This window comes from Dermacentor andersoni, chromosome 1 (genome assembly GCF_023375885.2).
Source record: "Dermacentor andersoni chromosome 1, qqDerAnde1_hic_scaffold, whole genome shotgun sequence".
Classification (NCBI taxonomy): Eukaryota; Metazoa; Arthropoda; class Arachnida; order Ixodida; family Ixodidae; genus Dermacentor; species Dermacentor andersoni.
This window is the reverse complement of record NC_092814.1, coordinates 66,094,894-66,122,149: the sequence shown is the minus strand read 5'-3', so window position 1 is coordinate 66,122,149 and position 27,256 is coordinate 66,094,894. Positions and strand designations below refer to the sequence as shown.

Below are 27,256 nucleotides of genomic sequence, written 5' to 3'. Positions count from 1 at the left end.
ATTAGGTCCGCTTTTCTTTTTAATCTATATTGATGATATTCCAGTACATGTGTCCAGCTCAATCAGGTTGTATGCAGACGGCTGCTGTGTCTACCGCAGTATCCTTTGTGAAACGGATTCGAAGCTGCTGCAAAATCACCTTCATTAAATTCTTTCCTGGTGTCAGGATTGTAAAATGGCCCTCAATCTGTCGAAATGCAACATAACCATGTGCACGAACAAAATACATCCTCAAATCAATAGCTGGTTCCTCGGTGGTGAACGCGTAACTTCGGTTTCAGATTAATAATATCTGGGAGTTATGTTTGCCAATGATCTTTCATGGAACACACACGTTCTCTACTTATCATCTAAAGCCAGCCGTGCACTCAACTATATCAGATGGAATTTCTGGCAAGCCCCTCTTGAACTCAAAGGTTTATTATACCTAACTACTGTCCGACCAATTTTAGAATATGGCTCTTTGGCATGGGATCCTTCCACAAAGCAAAACATGAATGAGCTTGAGCGTGCGCAGAAACGTGTTGCCCGCTTCGTTTCTGGCAACTACAACTTCAGGAAAAGCACTACCACAATTCGGAATGATCTGCGTTGGCCACCACTTGAAAACAGGAGGAAATATCTCAGGTTATGTGTTTTCTATAACATATTACAGGGCAGAACCGGTATTGACAAGGGCGTGTACATTAAGTCGCCAACTTATGTGTCTCATCGAACCGATCACTCGATTAAAATCTGAGAATACAGGTGCAGGGTGAATGTTTTTAAATGTACTTTCTGAAAACAATTCACCACTGGAATGATTTACCAGACCATATTGTCACTGCTCCTTCATCTTTCTTTAATCACCTGCAGCGTTTGATGTTCATCTTCTGATGCACTGTGTTGCCACCAAGCCGTTTGGCGGCAGCTTGGTCTTTTTCTTCGCTTTGGTTTTTGATGTCTGTTCTTATGTACCGCAGAGTTTGCATATTAATATGTATAATAGTATCCTATTCTTGTACTTTTCTTTACATGTGTAACGAAGACTGTTGTTGACCTGTCAGTGACCGCGGTGTCTGGAAACGTATTTTATGTATGTATGTATGTATGTATGTATGTATGTATGTATGTATGTATGTATGTATGTATGTATGTATGTATGTATGTATGTATGTATGTATGTATGTATGTATGTATGTACGCATTAACCTGATTTCCGGTTTTCTGTACTCGGGCCCCTACAATAATGCCCGTTCGGGCACTGTAGGTATTGTAAATAAATAAGCAAACATAGTTGGGCGATAATTATGGTATGCACAGCGATCACAAAAACACACATACAGCACGTACACGCACAGGTACGCACATGTGAAATTAAGCTATTCACAAAAATTGTATTAAGGCCTCTAAGAATTAGGAACACCAGCAGCGCTTCGGTAGTGCGCAACGTGTGGGTGGTGCTTCCCCACTGGCCGAAATTGTCGCGCAGCTCCAAGCCAGATTCGTGGTGGAAGTGCAGTGCCGCCTTTAAAGAATTGCCCATCTGGCAAGTAACGCCAGCGGTCACATAGATCATGCAAGTCCTCAAAGGCAAATAACAATGGGCAGGCTCACCAATGCTCCTTGCGCGTAACGCTGCTGTAGAATCTATGCTACAATGGAGTCCGGGGAATATTCCGGGGACACGACGCTGTGTTGCTTGAACGTTCGCAGAAATCTCAGTACGCTACCGTATTACCGCTACGTGCCCTACGAAGTGCAGCCGCCACGCCCAGGGTCAATCTCGTGTTTATGCAACGAACGCTTCAGCCACCAGGTGGGTGTGTGATAAAGCACAGTGTTGCAGCCAAGTTTCGCCCCCCGTTGTATACTAAACCCGCATCGCCCGTTTGTGAAGCCGTAGTCAGTTTGATGTGTCACATGGCATGTCAGAATAACTGCTCGATCATGCTGCCTGTTCATCAGCATTACAGCACCTGCGTGGAGATAAAGTCAGCGACAGCGCCTGAAGGTACCGACGCAGCCATGGTTGGGTACATGCTAAAACAGGTGTAAACCTAAATAACCAAGAGCCCGTATTTCATTTTCTATTATTATTTTTCTATCAGGCATCACGTGGGTGGCTGATGCCAGCGATAATGGCTGTGCGACGGCATCTGATTCAGTAACGTAGGGCGAAAGAAATTGAAAATAATATTGATGGGCACAAAATACGAAATTACGTGAGGCTGCAGAACAGTCCACGAATGATTTTACTTGTATCAACGACGTGGTAGTGATGAAATTATGCCGTTATACAGTCAAACTAATAAAATAAGCCTCGAGAGTAAACATTCACGCACTCTATTAGTTGCGCATTATGGCGACCACAGGATCGAATTAATTCACAAGAAAAAAAATTGTGTGATGGCCGTCTTCCCGTGCGTCTTCGGTTGCTAATGCGGACTCCTGGGGCAGCAACAGCACAGCAAACCTGAAACAATAAAGTGGACACCAGAAAGCTTTGCCAGGTCGCATTTATGTGCAGGATAACTAGCATGGTTGCACAACCATGGGCCCTATAACGTAAAACTATTCCAATGCGTTTCTATTCCAATCTCCTGGCGTCAAATTTGCGAAACCGCCGACGCAAGCGTCGGGCGGTAGCCCGCAGCGTTGCCTCAACAGCCCAATCAAACGCCCTCTTAGTTTATATGAGGTCACTTTTATTTGCTTTTAAAACGAATAGTATTGCCTACATTGAGCGGTTTTTCGTTTGTAATTGGCATCCTGGAGGCGAGGAGCACGCTCAAGTGGAGAGGGTTTCGATGGGTCTGAGCCAGCGCAATGAAAATAGATAACTGGATGAAGAGCGTAGTGCTGGCGTCTGCGATTGGTCCGCTTTCCCTTAGCTTGCGGTGGCTGGTCGAAAATCGCGGCGGCGTGCAACGGAAGCTTAAGAATGTCGCTAAAACGGATCCTCAGCAAGGAAGAGTTGGCAGAGCGAGGTCGTAAACGTGCTGAAAGTGCTCGAAAACGCTACACGGCCACGAAGGAAGTTTTATTATACGCAAACAAACTCATGCTCTACGGCAGGTGCGAGTAGCCAGCGCCTGAGTGATCGGCGGCAGCCATCTTTTATTCCTTTCGGAACGGGGCAGCCTGCGGCTATTCAGAAAAAAAAATTCAGTTTTGTTCGGCATATTAATGCAACTTTAACGCGTACACGTCACTTTGACGCGGTGAGTTCTTGCGGTTTTGTGACGTCGCGTGACAGGTAGTTCTAGTGGGTGCAGCCCGAAAGCTTTTGACCAATATCCGAGGGCTAATGGCGAAAAGGCGTTGAATGAGAAATAACAATTTTTCTTTTTTTTTTTTGGTCCAACCATGCATAATCAGTGTTACACGTCATATCAGATGGGGGGAGCTATCGCGGTTTTCGTGACGTCACGTGATAAACAGGCGAAGTGGGGGAGGGGGGGGAGGTCCACACATGTTTTTCACCAATCGCGGAGGGCTGATTGCAGAATGGGAGTAGAAAATTTGTAATAGCTTTAGGTTATAGCGCCCCATCTTCAGAAATACCTCCTCATATTAAGCAGGGTACGCGCACTAATGTACCAATTATAACATATATATCCATTCATATATTTATACCATATATACTTACTCATACTTACTGATATGGTTTAATTAAAGTATAGCTTGTATTAACAACGAATTAGGTTGGAAACCTCTTTAGCAGCAACCAAAATGTTTGTGATTAAATTTTTTCATGCCATTTTTTATGATGAAACTGGTATTAATAAACGTTTATTCATGACAAGCCCATACTACATATGGCACAGAAATGATCATACTGAAAAGGCTCGTGAAAGAAGATGTCACCCGGATGTATTTGCGCATTTTTTTTTCTTTTTTAACATTTCACGAGTAGAATCAGTTGGATGCGTGTCTTGTCGATATTCCTGCAAATATGTTTTCCTCGTCTTTGCAAGATGTATGCTTTAGTTGAATGTTCCCGTGACAGCTGTGCGTGTCTGCTTTCTTATTTTGATTGTGGCTCTTGTTTCAACCCCCCTACTATAATGCGTAATTGGGTGATGTAGGCTTCTAAATAAATAAATAAATAAATAAATAAATAAATAAATAAATAAATTTGACCGTACATTATTCTCAATGGCGACATCCTTTGTAATGCCGGGCCTGTCACTAGGCTAACCTCTCCAAATATCATTAAACTTTCTCTTTCCCTCCCTGCAATGGTTAAGGCTAAGACGAAATTGCTTTAGTATTCTGTGTCATTTTCATTTCATTTCATTTCATTTTATTTGGGCCCATTTACAAGCAAATGGAGGGGGCCAAGGTAAAAGCTGCTTATTGGCAGCTTGAGAGAGAGAGAGACAACTTCATGTAGTCGCCTGCAGAACGACACCATGACTAAATGGCGCCGTGACGCGGGCCCAGACGTCTTCTCAGCGGGTGGTCTCTACTCAACTCCAGCGCGTGTTACTCCCGCGGTCGGTCACCCTGAGGGGCAACGTTCCGTCGGTATCGCTCGGCCTTTGTCTTTCAAGAGCCGCCGAGACCTGCTGGACGGCCCAGGTTTGGCTTTCGTGGTCGTAGCATTCCGCCGCAGCCGCGAGTCACGGCGGAATCGTTGTACTTGTCGAAGCCTCATTGGGGAACTTGGTGCAATCCCATAGGATGTGCGTCAGGGTGGCCCTCTCCCGCTGGCATACGCGGCACACATCACTCACATATAATTTAAGGTATAGATGAGTCATTAACATTGGCAACTTGAGTGGTCCCTGGCCCCCTTTACATATTGGCAGACTGGTGGCAAAAAACACTTTCAGAAATGAAAAACAAATAACAGTGGGCTACATCAATTAAAGGGAGTAATTACATTTCTTTCACTGTGAATACACGTGGTTTCGCTGTACCATCATCATCATCATCATCAGCCTGGTTACGCCCGCTGCAAGGCAGAGGCCTCTCCCATACTTCTCCAACTACCCTGGTCATGTACTAACTGTGGCCATGTTGTCCCTGCAAACTTCTTTATCACATCCGCCCACCTAACTTTCTGCCGCCCCCTGACGCTTCCCTTCCCTCGGAATCCAGTCCGTAACCCTTAATGACCATCGGTTATCTTCCCCCTCATTACATGTCCTGCCCATGCCCATTTCTTGATTTCAACTAAGTTGTCATTACCTCGCGTTTGTTCCCTCCCAAAAATCTGCTCTTTTCTTATCCCTGAACGCTACACCCATCATTCTTCTTTCCATGGCTCGTTGCGTCGTCCTCAATTTAAGTAGAACCCTTTTCGTAAGCCTCCAGGTTTCTGCTCCGTACGTGAGTACTGGTAAGACACGGCTGTTATACACTTTTCTCTTGAGGGATAATGGCAACCTGCTGTTGATGATCTGAGAATGCCTGCCAAATGCAACCCAGCCCATTCTTATTCTTCTGATTATTTCAGTCTCATGATCCGGACCGCGGTCACTACCTGCCCTAAGTAGATGTATTCCCTTACCACTTCCAGTGCCTCGCTACCTATCGTAAACTGTTGTTCTCTTCCGAGACTGTTAAACATTACTTTAGTTTTCTGCAGATTAATTTTTAGACCCACCCTTCTGCTTTGCCTCTCCAAGTCAGTGAGCATGCATTGCAATTGCTCCCCTGAGTTACTAAGCAAGGCAATATCATAAGCGAATTGCAAATTACTAAGGTATTCTCCATTAACTCTTATCCCCAATTCTTCCCAATCCAGGTCTCTGAATACTTGCTGTAAACATGCTGTGAATAGCATTGGAGAGATCGTATCTCCCTGCCTGACGCCTTTCTTTACTGGGATTTTGTTGCTTTCTTTATGGAGGACTACGGCGGCTGTGGAGCCGCTATAGATATTTTTCAGTATTTTTACATACGGATCGTCTACACCCTGATTCCGTAATGCCTCCATGACTACTGAGGTTTCGACAGAGTCAAACGCTTTCTCGTAATCAGTGAAAGGTATATATAAGGGTTGGTTATGTTCCGCATATTTCTCTATCACCTGATTGATAGTGTGAATATGGTCTGTTGTTGAGTAGCCTTTACGGAATCCTGCCTGGTCCTTTGGTTGACAGAAGTCTAAGGTGTTCCTGATTCTATTTGCGATTACCTTAGTAAATACTTTGCAGGCAACGGCCAGTAAGCTGATCGGTCTATAATTTTTCAAGTCTTTCGCGTCCCCTTTCTTATGGATTAGGATTATGTTGGCGTTCTTCCAAGATTCCGGTACGCTCGAAGTGATGAGGCATTGTGTATACAAGGTGGCCAGTTTTTCTAGAACAATCTGCCTACCATCCTCCAACAAATCTGCTGTTACCTGATCCTCCCCAGCTGCCTTCCCCCTTTGCATAGCTCCCAAGGCTTTCTTTACTTTTTCCGGCGTTACTTGTGGGATTTCAAATCCTCTAGACTATTCTCTCTTCGATTGTCGTCGTGGGTGCCAATGGTAGTGTATAAATCTAAATAAATATAAATATAACTAAGTATAATATAACTCCTCAGCCACTTGAACTATATCATCCATATTAGTAATAATATTGCCGGCTACAACGCATACATCTGATTCTTGCCTATTCCTAGTTTCTTCTTCACTGCTTTTAGGCTTCCTCCGTTCCTGAGAGCATGTTCAATTCTATCCATATTATACTTCCTTATGTCAGCTGTCTTACGCTTGTTGATTAACTTCGAAAGTTCTACCAGTTCTACTCTAGCTGTAGGGTTAGAGGCTTTCATACATTGGCGTTTCTTGATCACATCTTTCGTATCCTGTGATAGCTCACTGGCATCCTGTCTAACGGAGTTACCCCCGACTTCCATTGCACACTCCTTAATGATGCCTATAAGATTCTCGTTCATATCTTCAACACTAAGGTCCTCTTCCTGAGTTAAGGCCGAATACCTGTTGTGTACCTTGATCCGGAATTCCTCTATTTTTCCTCTTACCGCTAACTCATTGATCGGCTTCTTATGTACCAGTTTCTTCCGTTCGCTCCTGAAGTCTAGGCTAATTCGAGTTCTTACCATTCTATGGTCACTGCAGCGCACCTTGCCGAGCACGTCCACATCTTGTATGATGCCAGGGTTAGCACAGAGTATAAGGTCTATTTCATTTCTAGTCTCGCCATTCGGGCTCCTCCACGTTTACTTTCGGCTATCCCGCTTGCGGAAGAAGGTATTCATAATCCGCATTTTATTCTGTTCTGCAAACTCGACTTAACTCTCCCCTGATATTCCTAGAGCCTATGCCATTTTCCCCCACTGACTTGTCTCCAGCCTGCTTCTTGCCTACCCTGGCATTGAAGTCGCCCATAAGTATAGTGTATTTTGTTTTTTCTTTACCCATCACCAATTCCACGTCTTCATAGAAGCTTTCCACTTCCTGGTTATCATGACTGGATGTAGGGGCGTAGACCTGTACGACCTTCAATGTGTACCTCTTATTAAGTTTTAGAACAAGACCTGCCACCCTCTCGTTAATGCTATAGAGTTCCTGTATGTTACCAGCTATATCCTTATTAATCAGGAATCCGACTCCTAGTTCTCGTCTCTCCGCTAAGACCCGGTAGCACAGGACGTGCCCATTTTTTAGCACTGTATATGCTTCTTTTGTCCTCCTAACTTCACTGAGCCCTCTTATATCCCATTTGCTGCCCTCTAATTCCTCCAATAGCACTGCTAGACTCGCCTTACTAGATAACGTTCTAGCGTTAAACGTTGCCAGGTTCAGATTCCAATGGCGGCCTGTCCGGAACGAGGGATTCTTAGCACCCTCTGCTGCCTCACAGGTCTGACCGCCGCCGTGGTGAGTTGCTTCGCAGCTGCTGGGGACTGAGGGATGGGGTTTGATTGTTGTGTTGTATTCATATAGGAGGTTGTGGCTAAGTACTGCACCAGGGTGGCCAATCCTGCTCTGGTGAGGGAGTGCGTTACCGGTTCTGGTCACCGGGATCAGGCCGCACTCCAGGAATGTTTATGCAATTTTATCAACACGCGGATTTTTTTTTTAATCAGGTGGAAAATTGCGCTGCACCTGGATTCGAACCACGGTGCTCTTGCACGCTAGGCGGATGCTCTAACTCTACGCCACCGCTGCACCCCTTGCACCTCTTGCACCGCTTCACTGTACCATAGTCATTTAAATCGTAGTTTTCGCCAGACAGATGAGCTCCGATGGTGTCAAGGCATGGATGTCAATGCCGGCTTATAAATAAGAATTTAGTAGCCGTGGCAAGCCTTGTCCGCCCACATATAGGTCTCGGCCACACGAAATGTCACCTTGTAGTGCGTTTGTAATTTAGTTCGCTTGACTGTGACCATTCTTAATATGCGGCCGAAAAATCGTTTGTCCGCAGTTCTGCAGAACTCGGCGCCCAGCGTGATGCTTTGCACTTCATTGTTCATGAATCGTCTTAGTCATGGTTCATCTTCTGGGACTCTAAGGAAGCTCTCCAGTGTCATGTCGTCGTTTCATTGACCTATTCACAACCAAGTTGCTAATGTATGCTATTCCATCACGATGTGCCGACGATGGTGTTGACTGCATATCTGCACCAATATCAAGAACGGATGCAGCTACAAAGCTTCGCTCGCTAGCTCGCGGGGTTATATTGGTATAGTGGAGACGATCGAATTTACAAGGAACACTCGTCTCCATGGTTTAAGTCCCCGTTGTGCAGCTGCGTCTTCCACGTGGGACACCCTGAACTGAAGGAATACTTATTTGCCGACTGTGGCTCGGTGTAGTATTCATGAATGCCTTTTCATTCTGCATTGCAATGAACGAGAACCCTGCATTTGACAACTGCTGCTGCGAGGAGACTATGCTGTCATTGCTTTTTTATTGTCTTCGCTGCAGTGTGCCTAGAAAAGAGCTCTCGACCGCGCTAGTTGCACTGAACAACCACTTCGTTTCAGAGAACCTTGTCATCGCACACCGGTCTAGGACTTCCTCAGTATAAAAGGTCTTACGCGTTTTCATTTGCTTAGTGAGAGCATGCATGCTGAAACAAGTTTTGCTAACTAGACTTTGTCCAGTTTGCTACCCTACAAGGAAAGAATGGGATGGGGGAGGAAAGAGAGAGGAAGAATACAAGAATTCAGATCAACCACATTCGCCAGACAAGGCGCAGCGTGTCAACAGCCGGGCACTTAAGTCTACCGCCTTCAAGTACGGTAAAAGGGTGCGTGTGACCTTCTGGGCGGACGAGCTGCGAGGCCAGGTTCCCAGGACGTTTACTTCCGTGAAAGGCCCGTCGTCCTGTCTGCTCAAAGCATGCTGGAGAGTCCGGCATGCTTTGTTTTCCAAAGCTCTAACAAGTGGCAAAGAAATTATCGGTAGTCTCTTCGCATCCGCATTGAGCGAGCGTGAGTGAGCCAGTCATGTGAATTCCGATAGCTATGTGATAACTATATGAAAGGCTACTCGAACCACAGCCGATACAGCACACAGCAGTGTTGCGTCACATCGTGAAATATCTTGTGGTAGCTGCAATTGCAATGATGGATCGAGCGATGGTGTAAGCGACGGTTGGTCTTCTGTGAAGTATTCCAATGAGTCAACGTGACATTACGCGCGAGATGGCGAAGCTCTCTCAGCGCTTCAACTCTTGATAATTTTTGGCGCTTCAGTGCGCGCATTGGGCGGTGTCGTCGACAAGGTAGTGAACAACGAGGCCACTGCAGTGTTACAGCAGCCACTAAAGGATGATGTTGTGTCTTCTATCAGCAGCACAATGGTAAATTTTGTTGATTTGTAAGACGAGTTGATCGCAAGTTGCTCGGCCTAAGCTTCGCAATCTTAAGCGCAGCCTTAGAATTACAGAATAGTGCCTAGTTGCAAAGTGTTCTTCTTTTCCTTTTTCTTTTTTCTTTCAATGCATTCTATAGTCGGGGCGAAGAGTAGCGAGTTCAGAACCCATTGATGTCATGCTGCGGGAAGTTTAATCCAGTTAGGACAACAGAGACGCCTGTTGAACTTCCAGACAGGGAAACGTCTGTGTAAACATGGATTCGGTTAGCATATTTGATGTTAAAATAAAATTGCGTTACATTGTAGTGTATTGTGTAAAGTATGTCGGAGCGTCAATGTTATCTGCGCGAGAGCCGTTGAGGCCAAGCTAGCCTTCTTTGTACTGCCGGGAATTACAACGTACACAGGAGGCTTTTTCATGCACAACAAAGGAGACGGCATTCTTGTAGCGGACGAGAAGCTCAGTTACATGGAGTGCTGGTTAGCCACAACTGCCAGAAATCCGGAATAAGTGAGTGATTTCTGGCGAAGACGCGGCTGTTCCCAGCAAACTACATACGCTGCATTAACATCCATGAGATGTTCTTGGTTGGACCTAAGGTACATCTGAGACACTCTTTTATTATCCGAGGAAGACGACAAAGTGTCTTCTTGCTAGAACACTTGTTTCTAAGCTCTGTGAATTTTTGGTGAAATCCTCGCCTTTCGAGGTGCCTCGCCTCCCCGTTTTGCGGCCATGGACGCGGAGCATGCCAGAGGCCCGCCTGGCCAGAAGTCATCACGGCCGTCAACCGCAAGGAAGCGAGTTGGCTCCCCCAGTGACACCGAATACACTGAGCTGTACTTTATGTCAGAAGGCGACTCATCCGACGACAGCTTCATACCCGTCCGGAGTAAGAGGGCGAAGAGAAAGATCGTCAACACAGCGGCGTCAACTCCTGCGAGTAAAACGACTATGAAGTCAAGGCCTGCGCGCTGGCCACACGTCATCATCTTTATGCCGGAAGAACCCTCAAGCAACCTACGATTGTTGAACAGACAAGCCCTATCCATTTTTCTGGAATGCGCGTTGCCGGATCAAATTAAAGGCATCAGAATAAATCCCCGCAAGAATATACTCGACACATATGTGTACAACGTGAATGCGCTTGGAAAATTTCAAGAAATCATGGAGCTAGGCGGAATCAAAATGCGCCCCTTTATCCCGGTCGACGATACATCCATAGCCGGTGTAATTTACGACATTGACATTGTCATTCCCAATGATGACCTACCTAGCCTCATCAAGCCGGTAAACAAGGGCACGATCATTACGCAAGTGCACCGCCTTGGGAATACGCGCTGCGTAAAAGTAATTTTCTAGGGAAATTGCATACCATCCCACGTTAAAGTCGGACATTTTCGACATCTGGTTTGACCATTCATCCAGAAGCCGCTTCAATGACATCAGTGTTTCAGGCTAGGACACATCAAGAGCGTGTGTACCAACTCACTACTGTGTCCCCGTTGCGCTGAACCTCATGCAGAAGAGACCTGCGGTGCCACGGTTCTGAAGTGCGCCAACTGTAGCGGCCCTCACGCGGCCTCGCCGAAAGACTGTCCCCGCATCAAGAAGGAGCGCGCGGTTCTCAAGCAAATGGCCACAGACAATTCGGCCCACAGGGAGGCAACCGAAGTAGTCCGGCGTCGGCGTCGACGTCGGCACCATCGTACGTCTTCAAAGAAGGCGCATGCGCGAAGTGATAGTACCCACTCCACTGCGGCACCACTTAGTCGCGCCGCGAAAGATCCCACCACTTCCACGAAGGAAGCAGATAAGACTCTTTCTTTAGAGGAATGGCCTACGCTACCGAGCCGCTCCCTTGCTAAGGAACCTCAGAAGGTCGCGGCCCCACCGGAGCCTTCTCCGGCCATGAATGATTCACCTAAAACAGATCGTAAAGTCATATCGGTGCTACGTTCTCTCATGAAAGCCATTCGAGCGATTTTAGTGGACATTGGGACAACGTCTGCTCGAAGCGCGCTTAAAGTACTGGACGCCTTAAGCCTAGTACTTGAATCCCTCAACTAGAAAGATGGCTACCCATACCCCCTCCTTCCGAAAAGAAGTCAAAGCAGCGTCCGTGATCCAATGGAACGCCAGAGGGCTAAAATCACGTCTTTCAGATTTTCGTCAGTTTGTGTACACCAATGTGTTTCCACTCATTGTCATTTTTGAGCCCAACTTGTTCGAAACCAATCAGACTGTCAGGGTATGAAGTTATCATGTCTTCAACAAATGGTGCATGCAGCAAAATAATTGTTTTTGCTCTTCGTGAACATACCTATGTTTCCCAACCAATTGCACCCCACGGCGGCAATCAATATATATGCATCACAGTTAAAAAGAACAAACTCGTGTTTAATGTCATAGGCGTGTATATATCACCTTCAAGCAATTTTGATACTAAAAGATTAGCGGATATCTTGAGTGTTTGTGCCCGACCATGGGTCATCACAGGAGATTTCAATGCACACCATCCAGCATGGGGAAGTACAAGGATTGTAGACGATTGTAGACGTTACCTGCGGCTGCGCGTGGGAGTAGACAATGCCTTACCTCTGGGCAAAGTGCTCCATCACTTTGTTTTGCGATGGTTGAAGTCGGCGGCTTGGCACAATGGTATCTGTGATGGTACCTGCACTAAGTATACCGTATTTGTGTGCATCTTCAATTGGCCCAGCTTTCTTTGTTATTCTTTATGCCATACCCTGTCGCAACACTCAGATCGATCTTTTAATGTTTTCTTGGCATGTGTAAGCTGAAATCTCGAGCAGGCACAATCTCCGAGACAGCCTGCAGCGTAGCTGTGCCACTACACGTGTTCGTTATTTTTTTTTTCCGCGTCCTTCGACTATACTGCCTATTCTTGCACGCTGAGCACATATTCGCTCATTGAAGGATCGGGCTACAGAGGAAAGACAGCGATGCTATATTTTTTTACTTTATTTGCTTGTACATGCTCTATGAGATTTGAGGATAATTTATGTGTTTGGTTTATTTGCTCATTTCTGTATGTATGTAAATTATGTTCCTGTTTCGCGACACCACTGGCACGTACTATCGTTGTCAGACGCTTCAGATGCACAGGATGCTCAAAGAAGGGCTAATTTCTGTAGAACTTAAGCACATGGAGATAAATAGTTGGGGTCTGCAGGTCCTACCAGCACAGTGTTTCCGTTTATCCAGGCGCTGCATTCAAAGTGTAGATAGAAATTAAGCGTTTTCGCGGGACTTGAGGCCCGCAATTTTTGCCGCCATTTACGTTATTTGTAGAAGAGACATCAGCCTCTAAGAAAAATTGCCAGGAAAAGGATGGTACTTGGCCCGAACGGTGGTGTTCCTCTTGGCCGTCTCATCCACTTTTTCCGGATGCACAACGCTTGCTATTCGCGGCGCCCGGCGCTTCTAAAACAGGGGTCCTTGTGCCAGCGTCACGGGGCAGTTTCACCCGAGGCGACTTTGTTTCCGCATATGGCCTTGTTGCCGGAGAATGGCCGGGTGCTGAAAATCGGACGTACGAAGTACTGTTGCATTTTTCTGGTCATTAATCTAATGCGGTGTGGCTCGGTATCACTCTCGCGTTGCGACCGAATGACGCTGAGTTCTCACTGAAACTCCCGTAGATCCAGCAAACACGCGGAAACAGCTCCATGCATGATCTCATGATCGGCGACTGGCTGCTTAGAGCATCATTCGCAAAATTGCTATTCAGGCCGCAAGCATTGAGTTCAAGAACTGGTGTTAGCCAATCGCGATAATGAAAGGCATGACAGCAAAGCTGAAGGGCTGCCGGCAAATAGAAGGAGAGTTCCTATGAATGGGAGAAGGCCGGGACCCGCACACACAAAACAGTCATACATTCAAGCATTTCGTACGGGCAGGCGCTGGCTGATGGTGACAATGAGCATAATATTAGCGGAAGCGTCCGTTCGATTCCAAAGAAGTCGTGCGAAAGAAAAACTCTGAATTCGGCCCCGAAGGCCATATACAGTGTTTCTTATAAAAGCGTGCCCAGTATCAGAATTGACTGGAATTAGCCCTCGCAAACAACTATAGTGTAAGAGCTTTTTCTAAATACAGGCCCATAGCCCGCATTCACACACACAAAAAAAATATTTTGGTAGAATTATGTGTAAAAGTATTTAAATTCAAGCCAATCGTAATGTTGAACATTATTAGCAAAGGCGACCGGCAAATGGCAAGGAACATTTACGAACGAAGAGCGTTGTCAATGTGGTCTCTGATGCTGGACGCATAATTAGCGTGGGAGGGCATCTAATGGCAAGGATCACCCCGGAAAATTTAGAGGTCATTTTTTCGGTGCGGTGTATACAGTAAGAACGAAGATACTGCACTCCGCCGCAAAAACAAAAAACAAAAAAACGGTGCGCCTCTCTCGCCTATAGCTAAAACGGGAATGTGAATGACGAAAGTCTTTAGGTGTTGTGCCTATACCGTGACTTCTTCTGATATCGTTCGCTATACTTGGCGGCCAACTGCGGGAGGTTCCGCAGAAATGCATACACATTTTTTGGCACAACGTGGAGAACTTTCTGTCATTTGTTGAAGGAGAAAACATGCAAGGACGGCGCTTGTCATCGTTATAGCTTCTTCTCCGGCCATCAAAGGCAAGAGAAACAGGAACAAGAGGAACGGGAGTAGAAGCGAGGAAAAGCGCGGCTCGTACGATGGAGAAAAATGATCAGTGACAGGGGCAGAAAGATAATAATTCTGTTGCGGCCGCCTTACCGCCGCTTGAGCGCACATGCGTGCGACGCGCGGCGCCTGAAAACGAATTGAATTGTCCTGTCTCAATTGAAGCGCGCAAGCGTGTCTCCTCTCCTTAATGGCACGAAATGTAAGCACACGCGCATTGAAATGTCCTCCCTCGCGCGCTTGACCCATTGGCCCGTTCGGTCAATCGCTGGTGAGAATTCGGCAGTCGACAGGTGTTTGTATTGATCTGGCGCAATGAACACGATAGAAAAAAGAGAAAGGAACTTGCCTATAGCAGCAGCCGCGCGTTGCATTGTCCGGGAAGGGCCTCGGTCGCCATTGGGCCAGATGCAGGAAGGGATTTTCAGGTCGAATGATTAAATCATGCACGGATGCAGTAGCGGCTTCTGCGCTCGCTTGCATGCAGCCCGTTCCATGTGGGTTTCGTAATAGCGCCGCGCAGAGTTTGTGTACACCTGGGAAAAGATGCCTGCATGAAGTTGGAATAATAACTGATCGCGGCAAGGCGGTGGGCATGCGATAAGAAACGCACTTGTCGCTCATCGGCACACAGACGGCTCGGTGAGCATAGATACAAAAAGTTGGGGAGTTCCACTATGCATACCTTTCCTTGGTGCGTCATGGGCTGGGCGGGCCGCCTGGATCACTTAGTTTTATCTACAAATGTTGGAAGCGATCCAATCACCGCCACTCTGCGAAAACTAAGGGCCTATTATGCACAATGTGCAATGATACTTGCGGATTCGAAGCGAGCGCTACAAAGGCTGTAATCGTGGCCTGCATCGGGACAAGTTTACTAAGAAATCTCTGGCTCCCTTTCGGTCCCTGCGTGGGAGACGCCCGATTCGCGCTGACGCGCGTCCTGCAGGACCTTTAATAAAGTTTATCCAATCCAAATCCGATTAAGGGCCTCAAGAGCAGGAGTTTTTAATGTGAAGTTTCGGTGGGTTCCGTGGCTGTCGTCTGCTCAGAAACTCAGAGCCTCTAAGAACCTGCAGCACACAGAAGGTGCAATCTGCGGCCATTTTCAATCTCTCCGCAAAACACCACGTCAACACGGTGTGGTCAAAGGGCTTACTCGAGAGCAGGCAAACCTCCTGTATAGCATTAATATAAATTCCGCCTGCGGTACGGTTATTTAAGACTGGACGACCCACTTTCCCCGCTTTGTCGCCTTATGTGGTGACATCGGTGACATTGAAAATCTATATACGTAGTTTTTACGCGCAAGCGTGCATGCCCCCCGTCTGTGAAATCAGCGAGGTGAAGTCGGAGGCCGTCCAGCTCGGAGAAGGAAGTGAGCGCCGGAGGAGGAGATGAGAAGCACGCGCCGGGAAGGTACGGAAGAAAGCGCGGCGGACAAGATGAGAAGGAAGGAGGCAGATCGTCGCGGAGGGGGAGGGCATGTGGAGGCGCTCCACCTCCTCTGACAGTTGGTGCCAACGATCTGGTTGCTACGGGCTCCGTGTGCGCAATGGATCATGGCCTCCGAAATATGAGCGCAAATCTCCGAGCCGGCGCGCGCAAATCTTGGAGGCCATGAACGGATTTACCGGGTTCATCTGGCGATCGAGAGGCCAAGCGCCGAGCGAAGAGGGATCAGCAACGCAACCGGCGGCAGGCAGAGCGCGAGTGGACCGGCCCCGACTATGGGAACACGGGTTAGGCGCACGCGTATGGGAAGAGCACCCATACGATTGCTCGTAACCCGCGTTCACGAAGCGAAATGTTACTATAATTTTTGTTTCTGCGGGTTGTATCCGCAGTGTGAAGATGAAAGAAAGGCGTTACTTGGCAGCTTACAGAAGAGGGGTTTTCTACACCCGAGCTTTCAAAACATAATGTTCTCTGAAGGGCCCGGCATAATCAGGGGAGGAGTTCTACGCCTGTTGATCGCCGTCCTCCGCGACATCGAACTGATGAACGTTTAGTAAAACGCCCTTAATAATAGCGTGCAAATACTCAGGCGGAACAACTGCCTGCCAAGCACGTCAGGTTAACCAAGCCAGTCGCAAAATCACCATCAACTGAATATGCTGATAGATGGCAAGCTTCTGGCCATTTAAGCCGTATAATAGCTCGCTTAGCCAACTATACCATCACACGAATGGGGTCTGCGTGAAAACGAGGCATACAAATTCCCAAATGCACAAATCTCAGAAAATAAGGGCCTTATCGCAGAGTTCAAACAGAGTTGGTGGTATGCTGCACCTAAATACGAGTCATCTTTTAATGAAGCCTGTATAAGTGATTTCATTAATACGAGAAAAAATTATGCGCGATTAAGCGGACGTTGAGGAAGCCCTTGAGAATATTGTTTAAAATTGCCTCAACTTTACGCAGACTGGACTCGAGATGTTTCACCGAGTCAAAGATACTCGGACCGTGGCCACACCCGTCACTAGCTCGAAAAGCGATTCGTGCACTAGTGCGGTACTTGAAGTGCACGGGCTTAACAGACCGTTTATAGTGTCCTTGTGCATGGTGTCGCTCCCACACGTACTCAGTGCTTCCTCTCTCCCTTTCTTCCTCTTTCTATTCCCCTTTCCCCCACCCCCAGTGTAGGGTAGCAAACCGGATGCTGTTCTGGTTGACCTCCCTGCCTTTCCTACCCTTGTTTTCTCTCTCTCTCTCTCTTGCCTCAAGTCTAAATTCCTTGAGAGTGCCTATTCACCCTCAGTTTCCGTTACGACACTTCGAAAGCTTCGCAAGTCACACCATGTAACGGATTAATCCAGTGTAGAGAAACAATTAAAAAGAAACACTTTGTTCTGCTCACTCTCTAGTCATCCGAGAGTTAAGATGACAATTTTGTCTGAAGAAAACAAATGCGTGTCCTACCTAAAATTGGGCGGTGGTGCCTGATTTAGTTTTCGCAAATATGTTGGTACACTTTTTACGTGCCAGCATCCGCATACTGTTACAAATGTTTCTGGAAACTTGCTTGCGGAAAGGTACTTGACAAGAACCTTCATTGGTATCTCTCAACTGAATGGGCTGCCTGTGAAACTGTTGCGAAAGATGCTGTTCAGCGGTCCCGTCGCGAGTTTGCGCGATTTGTATTAACTCGATGCTGCTTAAAACACAGACGGAGCTTTCGGTCACATATTAAGTGAGCCGATTTCTCTGGAAGATGTCTGCAGGCTTCACTGAAGGGCTTGAACAGACGGAAGTTTGCTGGCACCAAGGGCAATCGCTACGGGAATGTAACTGTATAAATACAACCAGCGACTGTGATGATGATGGCTTTCTTCAGCTGCATTCTTTCCTATACATCTACATGGTTGTTGTTTCCCTACATATCGACAGCCAGGAGGATAGATTGCTTTGATGCAACTATTCGGCAACGTTGCGTTCGCATTGCGTTCACAGTACCGACAGTGAAAATCTTTGGTGAATAAAGTTAAATATAAATCGAAAGAACTCGTCTTAGATGCGACAGCGTGGCTGGTAACCTACATTTTCGTTCGATGTATTTGTGCATGACATCAGACTTGTTTACTACTCGTTGGAAATGTAGTCGTCCCTCGAAACTTTCCAAGAGGCTGCAGCGAACACAATACTGCACACCTGCTGCGACCGCTTGCGGTCTTGAAAATAGATCTTTGTCTTCCCTGGTTGCTCTCTCTTTCTACAAATTACGGCCACGTTGCTTTTCTAAGGCGAAAACGAAAACGGGCATAACTCAGCAAGCGACGCACATCAGTGTCCCCATCCTGCTGCGCAGTTCGCTCGGGTGCAGCCCGCATTTTGCGCACGCCCCACTAATCTGCAACTTTCTCTGCAGCGCCATGCTGGGCTGTCACAATGTGCCCCCTATGCTCTGAAGAGATATTCCACGATGAGCGGCTGCGTTCGGAGGTACTCGAAGCGTTTTGATATAATGCTTGGTATCGTCGACGTGATAGAGACGTCTGCGCTCGCGCTTTAAGCACATTGTGTGGCGCTTCGCTTCAACTGGGGACGCCACTTGCCGACATGTTTTCGTGCCAGCGACGCGGATGATGAATAAGGCATTCTTGCCGCTCTATCTCCGACGAAAAGTAGTGGATGAGCGCGTCACCAGCTCCCAAACCATGTTCCCTGGGTGCCGCGGAGAACAAGTAAACAGCCTCGTTTTCTTTCTTTATTACCGACAGCAGTTTTTAGATCATCCGTGGAGCAGCGCTACAAGCTGCCGTCTCGACACGCCAGTTAATTGCAGCAAAAGGTCACATGACGCTGCTCAGTGCCCACGCATTTGCTTCTGTTATAGCATTCAGAGAACATATTCTTGGGCAACCGCATGCTGGACGAAAATCGACGGAAATGTGTTGCCTCGTTTGCAGTGCGATCAACAGCAGATGCTATATGCACAGCTGCACCAACCTGCTAAGGATGAAACTAGTTCCAAAATGTGCCAGCAACTGTACCTAAACACCGGCTTATAACTTTGAGCAGTGAATCATTCACTGTTGTACGTCCCCTCTCGTCTCTTCTTCCACATCAGAGAAAACAAAACACCTTCCATTGTTACGTTTTCTTGAACGCATAGGTTTGTCGACCTAAACAGTGAGTTTTACATATTGGAAAATAAATGTAAATAATAAATAAAAGTGTGTCGTCAATTGCCACGGGTCGTCGTCGTTGTCATTGTTGTTGCTTACTATCTGCGAAAGATGTATGAAAAGCTTGATTACTGAAGAGCGGGCTATCCTAACATCATTGTTAATTAATAATTAAATAATTAGAATCTCACTGCAGTTGTCGCAAGACTATGAATCTAAATGATGAATAGCCTGGTTGTATAAACAATAAAATAAAATATTGTGATCATTACTTGTGTCTTTCAGCCCCATATACAGTGTCATGTATGTCGCTGCAGTCTGCGGGGCTTCAAATAGACTATAAGAACGCCGCCCCCTACCACTCTGTAGTGTACGCGGTTTGTTCGTGCTCGTCTCTATTTCTCTCTATCTCCCTCTTCCGCCTTCTTTCTCTTTTTATCTCCCTTCACCCTTCCCCCGTGCAGGGTAGCCAACCGGAACTGCCTCTCGTTAACCTCCCTGCCTTTCTATGCATCATTTTCTCTCTCTCTCTCTCCCGAGAAAACAAATCCAAACCCATAATGAGAGAAGAGAGAGAAAATAATGTAGAGAAAGGCAGGGAGGTTAACCAGAGGTAGTTCCGGTTGGCTACCCTGCGCAGGGGGAAGGGTTAAGAGGGATAAAAAGAGAAACAGAGTGGAAGGGGGAGATAGAAAGAAAGGGAGACAAGCACGAACAAAGCGCGTACACTACAGAACGGTAGGGGGCGGCATTCTTAGAGTCTGTCGCGAAGCCCCGTAGACCGCAAGAACGTTAATAGCGCGAGTAAGGCCTTCAACGCGGATGTTCTTTCGGAGCATTGGCCTAAAGCTTTTAGTTCTGAAAGTGGACGATTGTCCAGCTGGTCCAGTACCCTGCACATCACTTGTCTCTCAGCACTGTATCGCGGGCAGACACAGATAATGTGTGCGAGCGTCTCGTCGATGTTACATGTGTCGCACGTGGGGCTGTTGGCCATTCCTATGAGGAAAGCATAGGCGTTTGTAAAGGCAACGCCTAGCCACAGACGGTAAAGCATGGTCTGTTCACGTCGTGGTAATCCAGGCGGGAGGTGCATCCGTATGTCCGGAGACAACGAACGCAACCGACACATGGTGAAAACATTTGAGTCCCACAGGGGCAAAGTACACTCACGGGACATCAATCGCAGCTCAGCCGCAGCGTCTGTTCGCGAAAGCGGAATGAAGACTCGTTGACCACTTTCATGTGCAGATCGGGCGGCTTCGTCGGCTTGGTCATTCCCGCTGATGTTACAATGTCCTGGAAGCCACTGAAAGATTATGTTGTGTCCCTTATCGTAGCTTTGATGATATATGTGCCGAATTTCTGAGGCCAGTTGTTCATTGGGTCCGTGGCGCATTGGGCTTCGTATGCACTGAAGGGCTGCCTTGGAGTCACTGAAGACTGTCCATTGTTGCGGTGGTTTCTGCTTAATGAAATCAAGTGCAGCACGGAGTGCCGCGAGTTCTGCACCCGTCGATGTGGTCACACATGAAGTTCTTAATTTGATTACCTCAAATTGTGCCGGGATGATGACTGCAGCAGCAGCGCTGTTGAGTTTTACTGAGCCATCTGTGTATACATGTTTCCGGAAGCTGTGCACGTTGTGAATGTGCTCCAAAGTTGCTTGCTTCAAAGCTTGCAATGGCGCTCCAGCTTTCTTTCTGACTCCTGGAATTGTCAGTTGCACTTGCGGCCGGTGCAGACACCACAATGGATCTGACAATCGTGAAGCGGGCGTAAATTCTGATGGCAAGTACGATTGATGTCTTACAATAGTTTTAGCAAAAGTTGAAAGTGGCCTTTTTGCTGGCAAGCAAGCAAGATGGTGTGAGGGAATCCGAGTCAGGTGTCGGATGTGCGCTCTCAGGACATCTGTATAAATGTATACTGTCAAAGGCGCGTCTCTGGCTATGGCCACTGTCGCAATCGATGACGTTGTTTTGGGAAGACCGAGACAAGTCCTGAGTGCTTGGGCTTGCAGGCTCTGGAGTTTGCGAATATTCGTAGTACAAGTATTACCTATTACAGGTAAGCTGTACCGCAGGAAGCCCAAAAACAGTGCTTGATATAGTTGTAACATTGACGGTACTGTTGCGCCCCAGGACTTCCCGCCGAGAAATGCAAGAAGGTCCACAATGGCGGCCAAACGCTTTGTCATGTACGAGATGTGAGGGCTCCAAGACAAGTCTCTATCAATGATGACGCCAAGAAATCGGTGTGTTCGTCTATATCGTATGATTTGGTCATTAATCCGCAAAGCATACGGGGACATCGATTTGCGAGTAAAAGCAACGACTGCACATTTCTCAGCAGAAAGCTCCAGGCCTTGTCTTCTTAGGTATCTTGACACAGCCGTTGAGGCTTTCTGAAGTCGCGCGCGGACTTGTACACGTGTCACGCCTGAAGCCCATATGCAAATGTCGTCTGCATATACGGAGAGCTGTACGGTTTGCGGTAACGAATCAGCGAGACCAACGAGCACCAGGTTGAAAAGGGTAGGGCTGAGTACTCCGCCTTGCGGTACACCACGACTGGTATAGCTAGATGGCGTTGGTCCGTCTTCAGTCAAAATAAAGAAAGATCTTCCATGCAAATAGTTGCATATCCAGCGAAAGGTGCGTCCACCAATCCCTACAGCTTCTAAGGCGTCCAGAATTGCATGATGATCTACATTGTCGTATGCACCTTTAACATCAAGGAATAGGGCCGCAGTGACTCGTTTCAGATGTTTCTGGTGTTGTACGTATGTTACCAGGTCGATAACGCTATCTATTGACGAGCGGCCACGTCGAAAACCAGCCATTACCTCTGGATAGACGTTGTAGAATTCCAAGTACCATTCTAGCCGTGTAAGTATCATTCTTTCCATTACCTTGCCGACACAGCTGGCCAGTGCTATTGGACGGTAAGATGACAATTCCAACGGGGATTTGCCAGCCTTGAGAAGTGGAACAAGCCGGCTGGATTTCCACGTTGTAGGGACCAAGCCGTCACGCCATGATGCGTTGTATAGGCCAAGAAGGGCATCTCTGGCCTCTTGACCAAGGTTTACAAGCGCAGAGTATGTGATGCCATCGTGTCCTGGTGACGAAGATCGCCTGCAACCAGCAAGTGCGGCCTCCAGTTCTTCGATGGAGAAAGCAGCGTCCATACGAGGATCCCGGGAGCAAGGGGGCACAATGGGAATAGGTGCGCAAGGTGAATACGTGAGCGCCGGACCCGCGATCCTTGCGCAGTAATCTTCGGCTACCTCGACTTCTCGGCGTCCTTGATGTAGGGCTAGAGACTTAAATGGACGACGCTGTTGAGGAGCTGTTCGAAGACCACGGATTGTTCTCCAGACAACCGACAGAGGTTTACGTGGGTCGAGAGACTCACAAAATGACTTCCAGCGTTGATTGTGCAGTACAGCAAGGCGACGCTGAATTTTCTTTTGAATGCGTCTGGCCTCTCTAAAGTCGTAGAGTGATTTAGTCCGTCGGTACCGTCGCTCCGCTCGCCGGCGGATTGCACGGAGGCTCTGTATTTCCGAATCAAAATCTGTGTATTTCTCTAATGGCCGAAATGAGCGCATAGCATCCTGCATAGCCTTGGCGATCTCAAATTCTAGTGTGGACGAAATGCCTTCGTGGCATGCGTCTTCCATAAGGGATTTAAACACGGGCCAATCTATTGTTTGTTTAAAATTTGATGTAACGGATTTGGTGAGGCCTTTTATCTTCAGGTACGTAGGGATGTGGTCGCTTCCGTGGGTTTCTATATCTGCGAACCAATGGACGCAGCGAGTGAGGCATCGCGAAACAAATGCTAAGTCTAAACAACTACTGTATGTCCGGCCGCGCAGAAACGTGGGACTGCCATCATTTAGACAACAAAGTTCATGGTCGCAAGCAAAGGACACGAGGTTCCTTCCTTTCGAATTTATCTTGGTGCTTCCCCAAAGTGAATGATGCGCGTTGAAGTCCCCAACAACAATCCATGGACCAGGTGTCGCATATATAATGTCACTCAGTCTCTGCCTATCAAAACGACTTGGTGGAGAAAGGTAAGCGCCCACTAAAGTAAACGCAAGGTTTTGTTGTTTCACGGTCAAACACACATACTGATTAGTGTCATGTGGCCGCACTGGATGAACAACATAAGTCAATTCACACCGTGTGTAGATGGTCACTTTGCTAATGTCAGTACAAGTCGATGACACATGAGGTTCATAGCCTGAGATCCGGACGGGTGTCTGTAGCTTCGGTTCACAGACGACAACAATGGGGAATCGATTGGTGAAAACGTAATGGCGAAAATCACTGCGGGATTTCAGGCCACGGGCATTCCATTGCATAATAGATGCTTCCTTGACTTGTCTGAAGAACGGCTGACGCGGTAGAGCCATTGTGCTTGCTATTCGAGGCTCGCAAGAACCGGATCCAGGCCGTCCAGCACTTGTAGTGCACCTCGAGCAGATGGCGTCTGCATGTCGTTTATCAACACGCGAATGACATTCATTAGAGATCTTATTATGGCGATTACTTGCTTGTCTTGACCTCGCACGTGATCTGTGCCCTCATTGGTTCGTCGGTAGTCCACCGTCGACCTTTGTTGGGCTGGAAGACTTAATGTCGGAAGTGCAGGCCAGTCGTTTGCAGTAGAGGTATTCACTGCGTCATCAGACACCGTGTTGTTAGTGTGGGTGAGCGCCTTGGGAGCACCAGCCTCAGGAAGTATCGGCTGTCTTGCGACGGTATCAGTATTTCTAGTAGACGAGGATCGTCTACGGTGACGGCGGACACTACGCCGTCGTACTTTGGCGGCGGCCGCTCTGTGAGTTGAGTTGTCTCTCACCATTTGTTTGAGCACTTTCCGCTCTGTCTTATGTCTCGGGCAGTCTTTCGACGATGCTTCATGGGGACCGGAGCAATTGGCACATTTGAAGTGAGTCGCACGGCAAGCATCTGCACTGTGCTGCTCAGAACATCTCGCGCACACGGTCGAATTTTTGCATATGCCGCTGACATGCCCGATCTTCAAACAATTACGACACTGAAGTGGTCTTGGAACGAACGGTCGCACTGGATGACGAAAAAATCCAACTTTCACGTGGGACGGCAAGCTACCTCCCTTGAAAGTTATCCTCACACAGCGTGAATCTCCTAGGCGACGGATTTCAATAATAGGAACATCTGCTGTGGCGGGTTTGACCAAAATAGGCAGATCGTTGTCGTCGATTGACTCATCGACATCATAAATCACACCTGATATAGTATTGCTGTCCTGTGGTATTATGGTGCGAACATTTATCTTGCCCAGCATTTTCACTGTACTCAAGATATCCAATGCTGCTCTGTTCTTGACATCAACCGCGAGAATGTTCTTACGGGTGTTAACTCTCATATCCGTGATCTCATTTGGAACAACAGCCTCTAGTGTTACAGATACGGCTTGCCTGTTTAGCCGATTCAGGTTGTCGGTCGGCGTCACGGGTAAGAAAAGGATGGTATGAGCCGTGTCATGGGCCTTTGCTGCCGCCGTCGTCCTTGTTGAAGACGAGGAGGCAGTGACGATTCTCCTCTTTCCTTTTTGCCTCACAACTGTCAAGTAGTCGCCGTCATCCGACAGATCTTCTTCTGAAGCAGAGTAGTACAGCAGGGTGTCCTCGCTGCCTGTGTCGCTCATCAGGTGATTGCGCTTCCTCGGAGCGCTCGACGCTGTGACGTCGGTCTCCTCCGGACGTCTAGCTGACTCCGCTTCCATCGCCGAAGGTCTCGGAAGCGGCGCCTCCCGAAAACACGCAAAAAAACTCGCAAAATGATAACAGTAGAAAACGGGGTATACTCGTACGCCGGAGCGATTCGTAAAAATAGACGTCTGTCAATAGTGACAGCAAGCAATATTAAAGGATTACTGGCACGACATTCTAGACATGTCATATTCATTTATTTTTTCGTTAAATGAAGGTCCAAACTAAAAGAAAGTACAGGCAAGCGTATCAGCGCTCTAAATAATTCGTCGTAATACCACTAACTATTATCGGTTTCAGGAGCCAGAACGCGCATGAGTCATGACTTCATGACGCATCGGATTCTTTCTCACTTCCTGCGATCGCTGCGCTTGCAACAGGCGAGTGTTGACAGAAGAAACGCCGCGCAGCCACTCTTGCTCACATATTCTTATTAGCATCACAGCTAGCCCTATTGCTACATCACGTCAGTGAGACTTTGTCATAGTATGACGTCACGATAATGTTTATTACACCAGATCTTTCGAGGCCAGCTTTAGTAAATTGAAATATGTTACAAGTGGTTCCCAACCTTTAAGCTTGCTAACCGTCATCCTTTTAGGTGCGAGAAGCCTGTGGTAGAAATTCTACAATTTCGGAAGCACGTGTCAGTACTCCTTTAACGACAGCATCCAGTCAATGACAAAGAGTTTTCTTAAAGTGAAAGCCTTTGTGAGTTCTGGCGTGGTGGTTTTTTTCGACGTTACATACATTATGCACAGCAGGCTGCTCGTCTGCAGAAGAAGTAAAGAACTGTACTCGCAATACCTTGAGTCCAGTTAAATCAAGCATACAATGTTGGAGAAGCATTCAGCAGTGTGCCTTATCTGGCTTATCCGAAGTGCTTGAAAGTTTACGTTTAGCTTGTTGGCACACATTTCTGTATTACGAGCCCTGGATAAGCACGTGGTGTTATGGCCTCAACCGTCATCACTTCGAAAGAACCAGTAATACCAGAAAATGTCTTGTCCCTGTTTGGCACTGGCTATAAGATGGGATTGCGGCGACATACCTGCGCACTCATTTATGTGGCTATATCGTTCGCGTCGCACGTAGCGGCCATGGCCACTACGTGACATCTGCAGTCTCGCCAAACTACACCGAGCTGCTCGGGTTAGTCGACGAAGCTCGTCGAATGCATTGACAGAGATCGTTTAGCGCGCAGGACCATTTGCGCTGTTGGATACGGCCCGCCGAGTGCCTCCTGCCGCTGCTTGGAGCTGTTGTGCCTGGCGGTCCTTCTGGACAAAGAAACGCCGCTCAGCCACTCTTGCTTACATATTCTTATTAGCATCACAGCTAGCCCTATTGCTGCATGACGTCAGTGAGACTTTGCCATAGTATGACGTCACGATAATGTTTATTACACCAAATCTTTCGAGGTCAGCTTTAGTAAATTGAAATATGTTACAACTGGTTCCCAACCTTCATGCTTGCAAACCGTCATCCTTTTAGGTGCGAGAAGTGCTTTACCGCCGAGGGTGCAGCTATGGAATGCCATCCACGCTTCATCGCCTTTTCGACGCCAAACAGCTGGCTACGAAACCAGTCACCTCAAGATATTGGACAAGTGATTACGTGTCGCGTCTTCGCCTGTTCAACGACCCAGAGCTGACAAACGAGACAAGTTCTTGGACCCCAAACTGCAATGGGTCATAGGCCCCTGTGCGTCTCTAAACTACAACGCCCGTAGTTGTGTGCTTCCTTCGAAGCACCAGCAGCCAGCCGCCTGTGCCACCACGGTGCCGGCGCAGACTATTGAGAGGTTGACAAATAACCTCCTTTCAGGGTGACCACACCTGCCACATTCTTTGGTAACGGTAGCGACAGTCAAGCCTACAGAAAGCCAACGCTGACAATTTCCGTGGAACAGCGTCGACCCCGGATTTCACCTGAAATCGCCTCTGCATTGCATCGAGGGCGGGTAGAAGGATGGACACGAATGGCAGAGTCCGACGAGGTGGTGCGGCACCATGGGATTTTGCGGTCTGCGTTGCAATTCCAATTGGTCGACAGAAGAACATTGACTTGCCTCGTCGAGCAAGGGAGGAAAAAAAACTTCTTAAAAAGCCGCAGCGCGAAGATATGAAAAAGCAATTCCTGAGACTTTTCAAGCCAGCGCACGTTTTGCTGTTTTTTCATGTTTCTTTTGATATTCATTTTTCTTCTTGTCCTAATGCCGGCGAAAATGCGAAATAAACAAAGTTAATTGTTCCTTTGCCAAGTGTCAGCAATATTCAATACGCAACATCACCTCTGGACGGAGAGCGTTGGAGGTTTCCGGAGACTGGCCTGGCAGAGGGAGCTATCGGGCGTCCCGGAGGAATTAAGCTTCCAACCTCGGAAAT

General features: G+C 47.5%; 1 long non-coding RNA gene across 1 annotated transcript; it reads right to left on the bottom strand.

Annotated features, from left to right (window-relative positions):
• Positions 1-2,193: 2,193 nt before the first annotated feature.
• Positions 2,194-13,303, bottom strand: LOC129380497 (uncharacterized). The gene is made up of 2 exons (XR_008608576.1): positions 12,369-13,303; positions 2,194-2,455 (listed from the first exon to the last, which is right to left on the bottom strand). It is a non-coding gene; the product is annotated as an uncharacterized lncRNA (long non-coding RNA).
• Between the last annotated feature and the right edge of the window lie 13,953 nt (positions 13,304-27,256).